Here is an 18,637-nt window from a genome sequence, read left to right on the forward strand (position 1 = left end):
TGACTAAACAACAACAAAATAAAACACCCTATAAGCATTTTGGTAAAAATTACCAAACTGACTCTAAAATTATGTGGAAATACAAAGAACCTATAGTTCTTTGTAACCTATAGTTACCAAAAGAATTCTGACAAGAAAAAAAAAACCACAGCTACAGAATTTACATAAAACAAAGCCACAGTGCAATAGCACTACATATTATAACAGTCAAAATTAAAAATAGTAAGAAAAACTAAAACCCCAAAATGATCACATTAAGCGTTAGCATGGATGTGGAACAACTGGGACTCTCAGAGACTGCTGAAATCATTTAACTTTGGAAACCAGCCTGGTAGTGTCTTAAAAGTTCAACATAGACCTACAATATGACTTATGACCTAGCCATTGCATTCCAGTGTATTTACCCAAGAAATTGAAAACATATGTCCATACAAAACCTTGTACATTAATACTCTGAGCTTTATAACAGCTCACCCTCAAAGGGGTGGGCTGGGGCGGGGGACTCTCATCAATTCAGTTCAGTTTAGTGGCTCAGTTATGCCTGACTATTCGTGACCCCAAGGACTGAAGAACGCCAGGCTTCCCTGACCATCCCCAACTCCCAGAGCTTACTCAAACTCATATCCATAGAGTCTGTGATGCCATCCATCCATCACATTCTCTGTCAACTCCTCCTTCTGCCTTCAATCTTTTCCAGCATCAGAGTCTTTTACAAAGAGTCAGTTCTCATCAGGTAGCCAAAGTATTGGAGCTTCAGCTTCAACAGCAGTCCTTCCAATGAATACTCAGGACTGATTTCCTTTAGGATGGACTGGGTGGATCTCCTTGCAGTCCAAGGGACTCTCAAGAGTTTTCTCCAACACCACAGTTCAAAAGCATCAATCCTTCAGCGCTCAGCTTTCTTTATAGTCCAACTCTTAGATCCATACATGACCACTGGAAAAATCATAGCTTTGACTAGATGGACTTTTGTTGGCAAAGTAATGTCTCTGCTTCTTAATATGCTGTCTAGGTTGGTCATAGCATATCTTCCAAGGAGCAAGTATCTTTTAATTTCATGGCTGTAGTCATCATCTGCAGTGATTTTTGAGCCCAAGTGAATAAAGTCTGTCACTGTTTCCATTGTTTCCCCATCTGTCTGCCATGAAGTGATGGGACCAGATGCCATGATCTTAGTTTTCTTAATGTTGAGCTTTAAGCCAACTTTTTCACACTCTTTTTTCATTTTCATCAAAAGGCTCTTTAGTTCTTCTTCATTTTATGCCATAAGGGTGTTGTCATCTGCATATCTGAGGTTTTTTATATTTCTCCCTGTAATCTTGATTCCAGTTTGCAGTTCATCCAGTCCAGCATTTTGGATGATGTACTTTGCATATAAGTTAAACAAGCAGGGTGACCACATACAGTCTTGATATACTCCTTTCCCGATACGGAACCAGTCTCTTGCTCCATGTCCAGTTCTAACTGTTGCTTCTCGACCTGCATACAGATTTCTCAAGAGGCAGGTCAGGTGGTCTGGTATTCCCATCTCTTAAAGAATTTTCCACAGTTTGTTGTGACCCACACAGTCAAAGGCTTCGGTATTCACAGACACAGTCAATAAAGCAGAAGTAGATACTTTTCTGGAAGTCTTTTGCTTTTAAGAGTAACAGTAAGTTGCTCAGTCGTGTCCGACTCTTTGCGACCCCATGGTGGACTGTAGGCCACCAGGCTCCTCAGTCCATGGAATTTTCCAGGCAAGATTACTGGAGTGGGTTGCCATTTCCTTCCTCAGCAGATCTTCCCAACCCAGGGGTTGAACCCAGGTCTTCCACACGGCAGGCAGGCGCTTTACTGTCTGAGCCACCAGGGAGATCCTAGATCCTTTTGCTTTTAGGATGATCCAATAGATGCTGGCAATTTGATCTCTGGTTCCTCTGCCATTTCTAAATCCAGCTTGAACATTTGGAAGTTCACAATTCATGTACTGTTGAAGCCCAGCTTAGAGAATTTTGAGAATTACTTTGCTAGCGTGTGAGATGAGTGCAATTGTGTGGTAGTTTGAACATTTTTTGGCATTGCCTTTCTTTGAGATTGGAATGAGAACTGACCTTTTCCAGTCCTGTGGCCACTGCTGAGTTTTCCAAATTTGCTGGCAGATTGAGTGCAGCACTTTCACAGCATCATCTTTTAGGATTTGAAATAGCTCAATTGGAATTCCATCACCTCAACTAGTTTTGTTCCTAGTGATGCTTCCTAAGGCCCACTTGACTTCACATTCCAGGATGTCTGGCTAGGTGAGTGATTGTACCACCATGGTTATCTGGGTCATGAAGATCTTTTTTGTATAATTCTGTGTATTCTTGCCACCTCTTCTTAATATCTTCTGCTTCTGTTAGGTCCAAACCATTTCTGTCCTTTCTTGTGCCAATCATTGCATGAAATGTTCCCTTGGTATCTCTAATTTCTTGGAGAGATCTCTAGTCTTTCCCATTCTATTGTTTTCCTCTATTTCTTTGCACTGATCACTGAGGAAGGCTTTCTTATCTCTGCCTGCTATTCTTTGGAACTCTGCATTCAAATAGATATATCTTTCCTTTTCTCCTTTGTCTTTAGTTTCTCTTCTTTTCTCAACTATTTGTAAGTCCTCTTCAGACAACCATTTTGCCTTTTGGCATTTCTTTTTCTTGGGGATGGTCTTGATCACTGCCTCCTACAATGTCACAAACCTCCGTCCATAGTTCTTCAGGCACTCTGTCTATCAGATGTAATCCCTTGAATCTATTTGTCACTTCGACTGTATAATTATAATGAACTTGATTTAGGTCATAACTGAATGTTCTAGTGATTTTCCTTACTTTCTTCAGTTTAAGTCTGAATTTGACAATAAGAGTTTATGATCTGAGCCACAGTCAGCTCCCGGTCTTGTTATTGCTGACTGTATAGGGCTTCTCTATCTTTGGCTGCAAAGAATATAACCAATCTGATTTCAGTACTGACCATCTGGTGATGTCCATGTGTAGAGTCTTCTCTTGTGTTGTTGGAAGAGGGTGTTTGCTATGTGTTATGTGCGTTCTCTTGGCAAAACTCTATTAGCCTTTGCCCTGCTTCATTTTGTACTCCAAAGCAAAATATGCCTGTTACTCCAGGTATCTCTTGACTTCCTACTTTTGCATTCCAGTCCCCTATAATGAAAAGGACATCTTTTTTAGGTGTTAGTTCTAGAAGGTTTTGTAGGTCTTCATAAAACCATTCAACTTAAGCTTCTTCAGCATTACTGGTCGGGACACAGACTTGGATTACTGATATTGAATGGTTTGCCTTGGAAATGAACAGAGATCATTCTTTCATTTCTGAGATTGCATCCAAGTACTGCATTTCAGACTCTTTTGTTGACTACGATGGCTACTCCATTTCTTCTAAGGGATTCTTTCCCACAGTAGTAGATATAATGGTCATCGGAATTAAATTCACCCATTCCAGTCCATTTTAGTTCACTGATTCCTAAAACGTTGTGGTTCACTCTTGCCATCTCCTGTTTGACCACTTTCAATTTGCCTTGATTCATAGACCTAACATTCTAAGTTCCTATGCAATTTTTTTTTTACAGCATGGGACTTTACTTCCATCACCAGTCACATCCGCAACTGGGTGTTGTTTTTGCTTTGGCTCTGTCTTTTCATTCTTACTGGAGTTATTTCTCCACTGATCTGCAGGAGCATATTGGGCACCTACTGACCTGCAGAATTCATCTTTCAGGGTCCTATCTTTGGGCCTTTTCATACTGTTCATGGAGTTCTCATGGTAAGACTACTGAAGTAGTTTGCCACTCCCTTCTCCAGTGGACCATGTTTTGTCAGAACTCTCCTCCATGACCCGTCCATTTTGGGTGGCCCTACATGGCATGGTTCATAGTTTCTTTAAGTTAGACAAGGCTGTGGTCCATGTGATCACACTGGTTAGTTTTCTGTGATTGTGCTTTTCATTCTGTCTGCCCTCTGATGAAGAAGAATAAGAGGCTTATGGAAGCTTCCTGATGGGAGAGACTGACTGAGGGGGAAACTGGCTCTTATTCTGATGGGCAGGGCCATGCTCAGCAAATCTTTAATCCAGTTTTCTCTTGATGGGCAGGGCTGGGTTTTCTCCCTATTGTTTGACCTGAGGCCAAAGTATGGTGGAGGTAATGAAGATAATGGAGACCTCCTTCAAAAGGTCCCATGCACGCACTGCTGCACTCAGTGCCCTCAACCCTTGGACGTGGGGTATCTTTTTTTGGTGGGATCCAACATTCTCCTGTCAATGGTTTTTCAGCAGCAAGTTGTAATTTTGGAGCTCTTGCAGGAGAAGAAGAGCACACATCCTTCTACTCCACCATATTCTATGACTATGACAATATTCACCATTATCAAATGGTGAACAAATTGTGCTATAGCCATATGATGGAATACTACTCAGCAATAAAAAATAAACTATTGATACACAAAACACAGAGGTATCAAAGTAATTATTCTGAATGATAGAATTAGACAATAAATGAGTGCATGCTTTATGATTATCTTTCTACAAAATTCCATAAAATGTTACCTAATTTATAGTGACAGAAAGTAGATAACTAATTGCCTAGGAAGACAGGTGAGGAGGAGAGATGGATCAGTTATAAAGGGGCACAAAGAAACTCCTGGGATGAATATGTTCATATCCTGATATGACAATATTTTTAAAGATATGTCAGGTATCTTAAAACTCATCAAATTGCATACTTTATGTGCAGCTTATTATATATCAATATGTTTTAATGAAGCTGCAAAAGAAAGTATGAAAGTTTTCATTTCTATACACATATAAGTTCATATTCATCTTCTACAGATTTTGCCAGTCTTCTGAGTACAAAATGGTACCTCACTTTTTAAAAATGTTCTTGATGACAAGTGCAAGTACGTGTTTTTAATTCATTTAGAATTTTTATCAGCTCTCATATAAATTAACTATTTTATGGTCACTGACAAACATTTAAAAGGTACCTATTGAGATAATTTTTAAAATCCTAGGTACATGAACATTCATGAATTTTTTTATCTTTAATGAACTTGTGACAGTCTCTTGTCTTATGAATTTAGTTGTTTCTCAGACCACATAACTATGCTCACTGTGCACTGTGTGTGCGTGAGTTCCTGAAGAGGTCAAACTTAAGATGACTGATTACACAGTGGCCTCTCACTCTTAGAAAATCCATGCAGAGAAAAATAATTTTGTTTTACGTAATATCTGAGAACATCCAAGGGAATTTTGCTCAAAATGGCCACATATTAAGTTTAATTTCAGTAAGTAACTGCCTTGAAGGTTTATAACCAGGTTTGTATTTAATACACATCTTGAATAAAAGGAAAAATTCTCTCTCCTGCTGATTTTTTCTTTCCAAATCTGTTCATCAATTAATTGGAGCAATAGAATCTTGATGTTTTATTTTCTGGGTAACAGCGCAAATAAACAGGGAGATATGCAGTAAGTAAGAGAAGTCTAATGGACACGCATACATAAGTGTTAAACAGTTGAAAGCTAGCTGCCACATACCTTTAAAAAATAGTGTTAAGTTTAATACTTCTAAGTAAAATGTCAGAAAAGACTAACAAAAGTTAAGGAAAAAATTACCAGAGTTTAGTGTAGTAGAAAATTTGCCTAGATATCTTCACCATTATTGTTATGAGTTGTTGATACTCTTCCAGGTGTGAATCACGTTTCTCCTTACATATAGGACACCACTTATAGGCCACCAATTAACCTGTCTTTCTAATGGCGCTCCCTACGCCTATACACAGTTTGTTAAAGAACTTATATCAAAGAAGAATACTAAAAAAATCTTAAATGAACATCATTGTTATAAAAATACAATTTAGCAACTTTTTGAGAGTGGCTAGTTTTTCTAGTAAGCTACATGTATTATAATTATTGTTATTAACGAGAATAATGGCTACCTTTTATTGACTATCTACCAAATACTAGGCACTGTGCTAGCCACTGAATCCTCCCTCGTATCTCACAGTGGGTAGCACTGTCTGCATTTTACAGGTAAAGAAAGTGAGTGCTTCTCTGCTCAGAGCATTTTACTTCCATTGCTTGGGGCTTAGAGCACTGCCATGTTTCTACTAAAAAAATGACCCAGCTGTCCCTACTCTCAATGTATTATTGCTTTCATTTTCCTGGAAGGCAGTGATGACAGAAGGTTGCCCTTGTAAATAAGGAAATAAGTAGATGCCATTAGGCCACTAAAGCAAACAAGCACACTTCATTAAAAGGAGCACTTAACAGTTTATCAACAGAAAATGTTAATATCTTTTGACTCTTTGACTATACTTGTACCATTCTTATGTCTTATAAAGTTTCCAAAATGAACTTTCCTTGAATTGGTTATCAATTGATACTTATCGAAAAGACCATAGTCTCTGCTCTCTGGCAGAGCATTCTGCGAGGATGGTTTTTTTTCATTGTTGATTCACTAACAGAAATTAACGTAAACAACCAGAAAGAAAGGACATTGAGGCCTAACTGTGTAAGAGTAGATGAGCAGTAAGAAGAAAACTGACTTTGTGGGTTTATATGATAGTAGGAAACTCCCACTGGAGACCTAGCAGTCATCTTTCTGAGTTCCTTACTCCTAATTTTGCCCATTCTTGACAATAAACATGTTACTCCCTTAGCACTTTCTAGTTCCATGTACTTTCTTTTACATGGTATTTACCAATATCAAAGAAGTTCATAGTCCCTCTGCTTACACACTTCTGATTCCAGTACAAATTTGCTGCTGCTGCTGTGTCGCTTCAATCGTGTCCAACTCTCTGCAACCCCATAGATGGCAGCCCACCAGGCTCTGCCATCCTTGAGATTCTCCAGGCAAGAATATTGGACTGGGTTGCCATTTCCTTCTCCAATGCATGAAAGTGAAAAGTGAAAGTGAAGTCGCTCAGTCGTGTCCGACTCTTAGCAGCCCCATGGACTGCAGCCTAACAGGCTCCTCCATCCATGGGATTTTCCAGGCAGGAGTACTGGAGTGGGTTGCCATTGCCTTCTCTGAGTGCAAATTGAGGCCAGGGCAAAATTTACCAACTTTGTTCATCACCAAGAGATAGTATGGGCAGGCTATCATTTGTAGAGAGCTGTTTTAGACTTAGGAACAAAAGGAGTCATGAACAACTTGGAGTTGTATCCTTTAGCAAGATTTGTATTGCAAGTAACTGAAAATTCCACTTTTAAAAAATATTCAGATAACACAAGAGGTATTCATTCCTTCTAATTACTTTCTGTGACTAACTAAATGTTTCAATAGGTCAAGGTCCCTTCTTTCTTGTCTTTTTCTGTAATGCCCATCAGACTGATTCCAAAAGGAAATATCCTTCTGCCTTCAATGGAATTTCTCTACAAGACCGTCACTTCTGGTTGCCACTGTGGTCAGGTTGTGGTTAGCAAGTTGTGTGCCAACACTTAAAATTGACCTGAGATATTAATAAGTTAGTTGTATAAAGATTAGAATAAAAAATAAATCAGACTGATTGCAAGAAGAAAAATTATGAAAAAATATAAAACAAAAAATCTAACAATAATATTTTTCACCTATAGAAAAAAATATTTCAAAGAAGTAGCAGAACTGTCTTTCCTTGAAAGCCAATCATCAAAGGGATCTAAAGCCATGCTTCTGGCATAATTCCAAAACCAAGGACAGCTTCAGATCAGTCTTTCAAAAAAAAAAAAGAAAAAAAACAACAGAATATTTTCCAAAGTTCGAGCCTTCTGAATCTGCTGGTATAGCTTTCTGGCTTCAGTCCTCTCCAGAAACGGAGAGGTCACCTTTTAAAGACAGGTCACCATATTCGACAGCTATTTTCAACTATTCCAGCTGCTTGGCTCTTAAAAATGTGACTACCAAACAATTTCACCTTACAGCAGACATGATGGAAAAGCTGTGGAGATGCTTTGTTGTACCTGCCACATTGTTAAAGAGGCATGTGAAAGAAACTGTGGGATGTGAAAGAAATCCGGGGTGAGAAACAGGCAAAGAGAAAACCTGAAGCCACCTAGCACTTGCGCCACTCGCCGCCAAAGCTGTGGGTGCTGAGAGCATTATTGTTTAAGCTCTCTGAAGGGTATGTGGGAGCAGAAAGCACAACATCCCCAAGTTGTTACTTTGTCACAACTTTACAGAATACATAAGCACTTCAGTAAATACACAGATTTTTTTGCAAACTGTAAATCATCTGTGAGCCACCACTGTTCGACTAATTACAGCAAGAAGCTGTGCTCATTAGCTGTTCTCATCTGGCTCACTGCACGACCTAAATAGTCCGTAAATGAGCCGGCAATTATTGCTGTATTACCACTACCAGCTCTGCTCCCATCAAAATATCTCCACCAAATGTTACGCCTGTTGGTATTATCAGGTTAGAAATTTCATAAACATATTGAAGCAGTTAATTGGGAGATTATTAAAAAAAATGTGAAAATAGAATCATCAGTGAAAGAGTTTTCATCAAACCCCAGATAGGCGGCTCCACCTATAGACAAGAACCTCGGAATGCAAGCATCTGGCAGGATACCATCGCCTGTTTCTAAATGACAATGGAAAACAAAGATGGCAATGGAAATTTACTCATATTAAAAGAAGGAAAATGAACCATGTGTATCCTTATGCCACCTAAAAATGGTCTCTTGATTTGGTCAAAATATAACCGAAGCCTATGTTCATAGGCCTAAGGCCTGAAAAAACTTAAGACAAACAGAAAAGCAAACTTGTAATGTCAGCAAAATTGCATTTTTTCCAGCTCCATCATATGGCACATATAGAACTAGGATTCTTTCTTAAAGTTTGGGTCAATTTATTTTTAAACAAAACATACATTGTAATGATGAAAAGAAGTAATAAAATTACAACTTTGAAAAACAGTTTTCTGACATCCTAAAACATTTTAGAAAAATCTGTTTATAATATCAAATGATTAATTGTCTTCTCACTTATTCATTAAAAACTTTTCTGAGTTTCATTTAGTTATTGTAAATATCTGAAATCAATAAAATATGCTGTGGTTCCAAGGTTATATTCATTTAAATTCATCCGATCTCAATTGACCTAATTTAATGAGACCCTATTTTGATCATTTTCATTACCAAAAGGGGAGCCCTTGATAGTGCAGACATTTTATCTTGTTTTTGATGGTAATCACATCAGATTCATCACTGATTATGATCATGAAAAATACAGAAGAAAAAAATGGTAAAAGCTAATGTGTGTTCTGATAATATTGGCTTTCTCCTATCTACCATAAAAGGGGAGATATTTTTTGTAAATAAAAACTTCATTTGATTTCCCGGACAAGGTTGGTGTCACAATGTGGCCTATTTCATACAAACTATATGGTAAACTTTGGACAGAATGCGTAACAGAATTAATCATCAATGACATGCTCTGAAGAGATGTTTTTGAGATAAACAAAATGATTATAACAATGACAGTGATACTGAGAGGCACTATTCCTCCTGTTTACCAACTAATTGACCTCAATAGGCAAGAAAATATGCATCATATTTGTTAAACATTTTCCAGCTGCTTAGATTTACAAAGAATTCTTCAAATTTGGTCCATGATTATCTGGTTTTTTAATACAAATTTCATAAAGTTTTCTAGATAGACAAATCATTCCTCAACTATACATGTTAGGCTATGAAACAACACTGCTCCTCTCTCCCCTGCTGGAAGCTTAATCAGTTTCTAATTAATTATAAGAGTAATTTTCCTTTTTTCTTTCTTAGGATACCCCTTAAAGACAATTACCTTCCCTGTCTATCTCCTCTGAGACTTGCCATCCCACTCAAAGTGAGTCTGCAGACCAACAATACCAGTGTCACCTATAAGCTTATTATTATTATTATTAAAAATGCAATATCTCAGGCCCTAACCCAGACCTATTGAATCAGAATTTTAATAAACCTGAGAAAAACTGGAATAGGCCTTTCTATGACTCATAGGTTTCTTCTCTGCAAGAAAGTGGAGTCAAACCAGTGCCCAGCTATGCTGAATCAAAGACTGAGCAAAATAAATATGAGAGTTTGACTGTTTTGCTCATTATCAACATTAACAAAAAGGTTTATCCAAAGGCTACTCCTTCATGTTTAGGAAAGTAAACTGGATCCTTTGGAAAGCTGGATCTTTTGCACCCAGTGCTACACTCTATAGAATGGATGACTCACAAAAAGCATATTCAGGTACTTCCCTGGTGGTCCAGTGGCTATGACCCTGCACTCCTAATACAAGGGTCCCAGGTTCTATCCCTGGCCAGGGAACTAGATCCCAGATGCCACAACTAAGAGTTCACATGCCTGCAACTAAAGTTCCTGTGTGTTCCAACTGAGACCTGGTACTTTTACTTAATAAACAAATGAACCAGTAAATAAATAAATAAGTACATTCACCAAACATTCATCAAGAGCCATGGTGGGGTCATACTACCATTCAGATACATAATATTTCTAAAATCCTTTCAACTGTTCAATCACTTGTATATCTGTGGTATTACTTTAACATCACATATTTGGGTAGATATCATTATCATTTCTTCTTTCTTAATATATTGGAAAACTGAAACTTGAAGTTACTTTAGTGACTGCTCAAAGTCACCAGTTAGATAATGGTAAAGGTGAGGCTTCTTTTAAAAAACTACACTTTGTATACCTATAATTGTTGCTCAGTCACTAAGTCATGTCTAACTCCTTGCAAGCCACTGACTGCAGCACTCCAGGCTTCTATGTCCTTCACCTATGATACCTGTAGAATTTATTCACTCAACAGTTACAGAACATTTCTAAAGCAATGTGGGTTAACATCCTGATGCCAGGGATCTACTGTATTGAACTTAGGAAGAAAGCCTTCCTAAGTGAACAATGCCAATAAATAGAGGAAAATAGTAGAATGGGAAAGACTAGAGATCTCTTCAAGAAAATTAAAGACACCAAGGGAATATTTCATGCAAAGATGGGCACAATAAAAGACAGAAATGGTATGGACCTTACAGAAGTAGAAGATAGAGAAGAGGTGGCTAGAATACACTGAAGAACTATACAAAATGATTTAATGACCTTGATAACCACAATGGTGTGATCACTCACCTAGAGCCAGACATCCTGGAGTACAAAGTCAAGTGGGCCTTAGGAAGCATCACTAGGAACATAGCTAGTGGAGGTGGAATTCCAGCTGAGCTATTTCAAATCCTAAAAGATGATGCTGTGAAAGTGCTGCACTCAATATGTCAGCAAATTTGGAAAACTCAGCAGTGGCCACAGGACTGGAAAAGGTCAGTTTTCATTCCAGTCCCAAAAAAGGGCAATGCCAAAGAATGTTCAAACCACCACACAATTGCACTCATCTCACATGCTAGTAAAGTCATGCTCAAAATTCTCCAAGCCAGGCTTCAATAGTACATGAACCAAGAACTCCCAGATGTTCAAGCTGGATTTAGAAAAGGCAAAGGAACCAGGAATCAAATTGTCAACATCCATTGGATAATAGAAAAAGCAAGAGAATTCCAGAAAAAACATCTGCTTCACTCACTGAACCACTTCAAAGATAGATGAAGAGTAGGGTAGAGATAACTATCAGCATTATGATTAAACCTCAGAGGAAGACAAGCAGTGCAAAACATTATCAGATCTTCCTCATGGAAGTCTACTGCTGTCAGACTGAGAGCACAGAGGAGCGAACCCAAAGCAAGTCTCTCTCGGGCCTTCCCAAGAGTCCCTTGCTCGGGAGAAAAGGGCGGGAGGAAGAGGCAGGGCTGGGACTGCAGTCCTCTGTCAAATCACCAAGCTGAATTCAGAGCACCACCAGCAGGAGGAAGTGAAGGAAGACAACTGCTGCTGCTGCTGCTAAGTCGCTTCAGTCGTGTCCGACTTTGTGTGACCCCATAGATGGCAGCCCACTGGGCTCCCCCATCCCTGGGACTCTCCAGGCAAGAATACTGGAGTGGGTTGCCATTTCCTTCTCCAGAGGAAGACAACAGCGCTGCATTAATATATGCCCCTCCACAATGAAGAAAATATAAGGAAGTAAGAAACAATGGTTTCCTCACCCGGTTTCACTCAGCTTTTCAGTCTCTAAACCCTTTGGGGTAACTGTTAAGCTAGGGATAAACTGGAAATGGAATTATTTTCCAAGAGAAGAGATTTGTAGCATACTATCACCACAAGACCAACTCTCAATTTCAAGAGACCACTCCCCAAGAGCCACCACTACCTTATTTTGGGTTGTCTTAGGTCAACATAGTTTTGCTCCAAAATGCTTTGAAATGGATCAGAACCATACAATGGGTTAAAATTTCTAAGGCCACTCTATTATTCATAGCCTAGGAAAAGGGGACGACAGAGGATGAGATGGCTGGATGGCATCACCGACTCGATGGACATGAGTCTGAGTGAACTCCAGGAGATGGTGATAGACAGGGAGGCCTGGCGTGCTGCGATTCATGGGGTCGCAAAGAGTCGGACACAACTGAGCGACTGAACTGAACTGAACAGAACTCTCACTTACTTTACTAATTCCATTTTTTCCCAGCCACATTAACATGGCTATCAGAGGTTCTACAGTGAGATCAAAGACACTCCAATAATAAAATGACAGCAGTAAGAGTCCTCAAATTTTAATATAAACTCTCTTCCAGTATTAATTTCTCAGGAAATGAAGAAATTGAACACTCATGTACCTCACTTTCAGTGTATTCACAAATTAAGTCCAATAAAATTGAAGCACAAATGGAAATTATCTTGCCATTGAAAGTTAAATTACAAATATTTCAAGTTAAATTGAGGTCACCCTTCTTATTCTGTTCGGTTTTGGTTGGAGAGACTCTCTAGGAGAAGCCTTGGTTGAGACACAGCAGTTTCTCTCCTCTAATGGATGGAGCACGGTTCCTTCAGTTGTGAATCTGAACCCCAAATCTCTGATAAGCCTCATTTTTGTTTCAAAATTCTTAAGCGTTACTAAAACATACAAGACTATAACAGCACTGGCCCCATCTTCAGTGAAATTTGGAATCTGAAATAATCCCTGATTCCTAAGCAGCTCTTTCAGGCAAAATTATGTCCACAGACAAAGGTATTAATTGCTTACAAAGGCCGTGGCAAAGACTCAGTGTATCTGAGGGAAGGCAGATAGACAAAGAAAATCTGAGTTTCTACATAACTAGGATGCCAGTCATCTATGGCAAACTTAATTGTCCACAACTTTAAATTTTCAACATAATGAAAGAACTCTTCCTCAGAGAGGCTACTTTGAACATTATGCATTTATCATATCTAGAGGACCTGGTGGGGACTGAGGGTGATAGTCATGCATTCACCTCTCAGAGAAAGTTGAATGAGATAATCCTCTCCGCTTACAAAATGTTAAAAATAATTGCAGTAATGGCAGCCTTAGACCTCAGGTCCAATCTGAGATGCCTTTCTTCCTGAATCAGCACATTCAGTTCTTTTATTTCCTTTTTTCATTTTGATTCTCATTTATAATGCACCAGTGATGAACTGAAGGCAAACTCTGCCTTATAACACCCACAGTGTCTGGTGTATAAACCTTTCCATTCCATACCATACTGGCTTCTTCCACACCTCTTCTGATAGAAATTGTTTAGGTCAGTGGTTCTTAAGCAGGAATGATTTTGCCTCCAGGGGACATGCACCAATGTTAAACATCTGGGGACATTTTTGATTTTCACAACTAGGGAGGTGGGGAGGAAGGGGTACGCTAATGGCAGTTAGGGCACAGAGGCCAAGGATGCTGCTAAACCACTTAAAATGCACAAGACAGTTCCCACAACAACAAAATATTCCTTCCAAAATGTTCACTGACAAGATTGAGAAACTTTGCATTAGGTTAGGACATCTCTTTTAAAGAGAAATTTTGCCCTTCATTCTCACACTAGTTTCAGTTGGAGAAATACTTCAAGAGTTCTTGAAGTGCTGGTGCTATTATGGTTTTAAAAGCCTGGACTCCTAGTATTTCAGGACAGACCAATATCCATGTCACAGGCTCCTCCTGATGCTTCTTTCCTTAGCTTTTGAATGTTCCCGGCTTTCGATCTCTTTTCTTTCTTAGGCATTTATAGTAGTTAAATATGCTTCTTATGTCTCATTTTATAATTTTCTTTGGGAAACTCAGTTATATTTCCAATAGTTTAAAATACTTTAAAACTATGGCTTTTCCAGTAGTCGAGTAAGGATGTGAGAGTTGGACCATAAAGAAAGCTGAGTGCTGAAGGATTGATGCTTTTGAACTGTGGTGTTGGAGAAGACTCGAGAGTCCCTTCAACTGCAAGGAGATAGAACCAGTCCATCCTAAAGGAAATCAGCCTTGAATATTGATTGAAAGGGCTGAAGCTGAAGCTCCAATACTTTGGCCACCTGATGTGAAGAACTGACTCCTTAGAAAAGACCCTGATGCTGGGAAAGATTGAAGGCAGAAGGAGAGGGAGATGACAGAAGGGAGATGGATGAATGGCATCACCAACTTCACCGATTCTATGGACATGAGTTTAAGCAAGCTCTGGGAGTTGGTGCTGGACAGGGAAGCCTGGCATGCTGCAGTCCATGGGGTTGCAAAGAGTCAGACACAACCGTGTGACTGAACTGAACTGAATTTAAGACACTTTGGTCCTTTCCTTTCTGAATCCATAAAAGCTAGAACTGTCTGCTAGAGCTGAGAGTCAAATTTCTTTCCTTTTATTTAATTTCCTTTGCTTTGTGGTCCCTACATACTTTTATTCTATTATGTTACTCCAAATTTTCAGGCATCCTTCATAATGAAAAACATGAAATCAGTAGGTTCTGAGTTTTTCAAAATTATCCATTGGCCACACCTCCACCCTTATTTTTATCAACAGTGAACACTTTTGTGGATTTCTCCATTAAATTCTGTTCAAATTATTGTAGCATTTAGTATAGCTGGCTCACTCTTTCAGAGGTAGTAGAAACCCAATTTCCTTCACAACAAATTCTCTGTGATATGGAGTACATTTCTTATAGTTTCCTATATTTTGGCTCTCTTTAGAGAGTAGAAGTCTAGGTAGAAGTTTCAGTTCAGTTCAGTCACTCAGTCGTGTCCAACTCTTTGCAACCCCATGAATCACAGCAGGCCAGGCCTCCCTGTCCATCACCAACTCCTGGAGTTTACCCAAACTCATGTCCATTGAGTTGGTGATGCCATCCAGCCATCTTATCTTCTGTCATCCCCTTCTCCTCCTGCTCCCAATCCCTCCCAGCATCAGAGTATTTTTCAAAGAGTCAACTCTTTACATGAGGTGGCCAAAGTATTGGAGTTTCAGCTTTAGCATTAGTCCTTCCAATGAACACCCTGGACTGGTCTCCTTTAGAATGTACTGGTTGGATCTCCTTGCAGTCCAAGAGTCTTCTCCAACACCACAGTGCAAAAGCATCAATTCTTCGGTGCTCAGCTTTCTTTATAGTCCAACTCTCACATCCATACATGACCACTGGAAAAACCACAGCCTTGACTAGACAGACCTTTGTTGGCAAAGTAATGTCTCTGCTTTTTAATACGCTATCTAGGTTGGTCATAACTTTCCTTCCAAGGAGTAAGTGTCTTTTAATTTCACGAGTGCAATCACCATCTGCAGTGATTTTGGAGCCCCCAAAAATCAAGTCTGACACTGTTTCTACTGTTTCCCCATCTATTTCCCATGAATTGAAGAGACCAGATGCCATGATCTTCGTTTTCTGAATGTGGAGCTTTAAGCCAACTTTTTCACTCTCCTCTTTCACTTTCATTTAGAGGTTTTTTAGTTCCTCTTCACTTTCTGCCATACATAAGGGTGGTGTCATCTGCATATCTGAGGTTATTGATATTTCTCCCGGCAATCTTGATTCCAGCTTGTGCTTCTTCCAGCCCAGAGTTTCTCATGATGTACTCTGCATATAAGTTAAATAAGCAGGGTGACAATATACAGCCTTGACGTACTCCTTTTCCTATTTGGAACCAGTCTGTTGTTCCATGTCCAGTTCTAACTGTTGCTTCCTGACCTACACATAGGTTTCAGAGTCTATTCCAGTCTGCTCTCTAAAATCTTGCCAGTCTTGTATTGTGTATCTCTGGGCCCTGTCACCATTTCTAATTTGGCAACAACTAACATGGTGATGGACAGGGAGGCCTGGTGTGCTGCGATTCATGGGGTCGCAAAGAGTCAGACACAACTGAGCCACTGAACCGAATCGAACCAAACAAATACTAAAATATATGATCCCTCTTGATAATGCTCTCCTCAGAGCAGGGAGACACAGTTGCAACCCTACAGTCAATACTAGCCTTCAAAATATCATTTTCTTTTTTACCTCTGCCCACCCAGAGATTTTAAACTTTTTTGTATATAAATGCCTCTTCTTATAGCTCACTAGAGAAGGAAATGGCAACCCACTTCAGTATTCTTGACTGGAAAATTCCATGGACAGAGGAGCCTGGCAGGCTAGAGTCCATGGAGTCGCAGAGTAGGCCACGACTGAGCAACTGAGCACATAGCTCATTATAATTCCACTATTCCTGTTCTGACAGTAAGACTGAAATACACTTTGGAAATCATTGCAGCTTCTCCTCTGTGATCCCTAGAGATTGTGTTCCATGCCAAGAATTTTTAATTGCTTTTTAGGTTCATAATAATTTCAATGAGTGATTTCTTTGCTTCTTCCCAAGAAGACAGCGTTTTATTTTTTCTAACAAGACTCAAATTCTTCTGTGGTTTATTCTTTTTATAAATTTCTTCCACACTTTTATGTATCAATCTTCAATTTGGCCTCTGAATTCTAACACCATGGTCAAACCTTATATCTTTAACAATTTAAAACCAATTTGAGACTTTGTAGTGAGGTGTAAGTCTGGAAACTTTGGAAGAGTCACATGAATTTAAAGTTATCTCTTCTGGTTTCCTCCCTTTGCTCCAAATCCATCATTTAAAAGAATGCGACTCAGCACCCCCACTACTGGGCATATACTCAGAGAAAATCATAATTCAAAAAGACATATGCATCCCAATATCCATTGCAGCACTATTTATAATAGCCAGGACATGGAAGCAATATAAATGTCCTTGAACAGACAAATGGATAAAGAAGTTGTGGTATGTATATACAATGAAGTATTAGCCATTTAAAGGAACAAAATTGAGTCATTAATAGTGATGTGGATGGACTTAGAGGCTATCATACAGAGTGAAGTAAGTCAGAAAGAGATAAATATCATAAACATGCAGAATCTAGAAAAATGGTATAGTGAAAGTGCTAATCACTCAGCCATGTCTGACTCTTTGTTACTCCATGTTGAAGAAGACTCTTGAGAGTCCCTTGGACTGCAAGGAGATCCAACCAGTCCATTCTGAAGGAGATCAGCCCTGGGATTTCTTTGGAAGGAATGATGCTAAAGCTGAAACTCCAGTACTCTGGCCACCTCATGCGAAGAGTTGACTCATTGGAAAAGACTGATGCTGGGAGGGATTGGGGGCAGGAGGAGAAGAGGATGACAGAGGATGAGATGGCTGGATGGCATCACTGACTCGATGGAAGTGAGTCTGAGTGAACTCTGGGAGTTGGTGATGGACAGGGAGGCCTGGCGTGCTGCGATTCATGGGGTTGCAAAGAGTCGGACATGACTGAGCGACTGAACTCAACTGAACTGAACATGTCTGACTCTGTGTGACTCCATGGACTGTAGCCTGCCAGGCTCCTCTGTCCATGGGATTCTCAAGGCAAGAATACTGGATTAGGTGACCATTCCCTTCTCCAGGGGATCTTCCTGACCCAGGATTGAACCCAGATCTCTCTCATTGCAGGCAGATTCTTCACTGTCTGAGCTACCAGGGAAGCCCCAGAAAAATTGTATAGATGATCTTATTAATAGAAACACAGACATAGAGAATAACGTATGGACACCAAGAGGGGTGAGATGAACTGGGAGATTTGGATTGACACATATACACTATTTATACTACATATAACTTAGATAACTAATGGGAACATACTGTATAGCTCAGGGAACTCTATTCAGTGCTCTGTGGTGACCTAAATGGGAAGGAAATCCAAAAAGAGGGGATATATGTATACATATAGCTGATTCACTTTGCTGTACAGTAGACACTAACCAACACTATGTGTGTGCTAAGTTGCTTCAGTCATGTCCAACTCTTTGCGACCCTATGGACTGCAGCCTGCCAGGCTCCTCTGTCCATGGGATTCTCCAGGCAAGAATAGTGGAGTGGGTTGCCATGCCCTACTACAGGGGATCTTCCTGACCCTAGGATTGAACCAGCATCTCTTATGTCTCCTCCATTTGCAGGCAGGTACTTTACCACTGAAAGCAACTATATTGCAATAAAAAATAATTTTAAAATAAAACATAAATAAAGTCCATCCATCAAAAAAAAAAAAAAAAGAATGGGACTCAGAGCAGCCTCTCTATGCTACCAGGAAGCCTGGCATAAAGAAGTCAAAGCTAGAAGTCCACATACCAGCGCTCTCTAGAACAAGTTACTTAGTTGCCATTGACAATCCTAGCCCTCAGATTTTGCAGAAAAACACAGTAAAATAGCTATTAAGATTATTCTGTCTCCAAATGTCTAAAAGGTATATT

General features: G+C 39.4%; 1 non-coding gene across 1 annotated transcript; it reads left to right on the forward strand.

The window, feature by feature from the left end:
* TRNAR-CCU lies at positions 10,233-10,305 on the forward strand. Its single transcript has one exon. It is a non-coding gene; the product is annotated as a tRNA-Arg (tRNA).

The sequence above is a fragment of the Capra hircus genome, chromosome 21, assembly GCF_001704415.2.
Source record: "Capra hircus breed San Clemente chromosome 21, ASM170441v1, whole genome shotgun sequence".
Lineage (NCBI taxonomy): Eukaryota > Metazoa > Chordata > Mammalia > Artiodactyla > Bovidae > Capra > Capra hircus.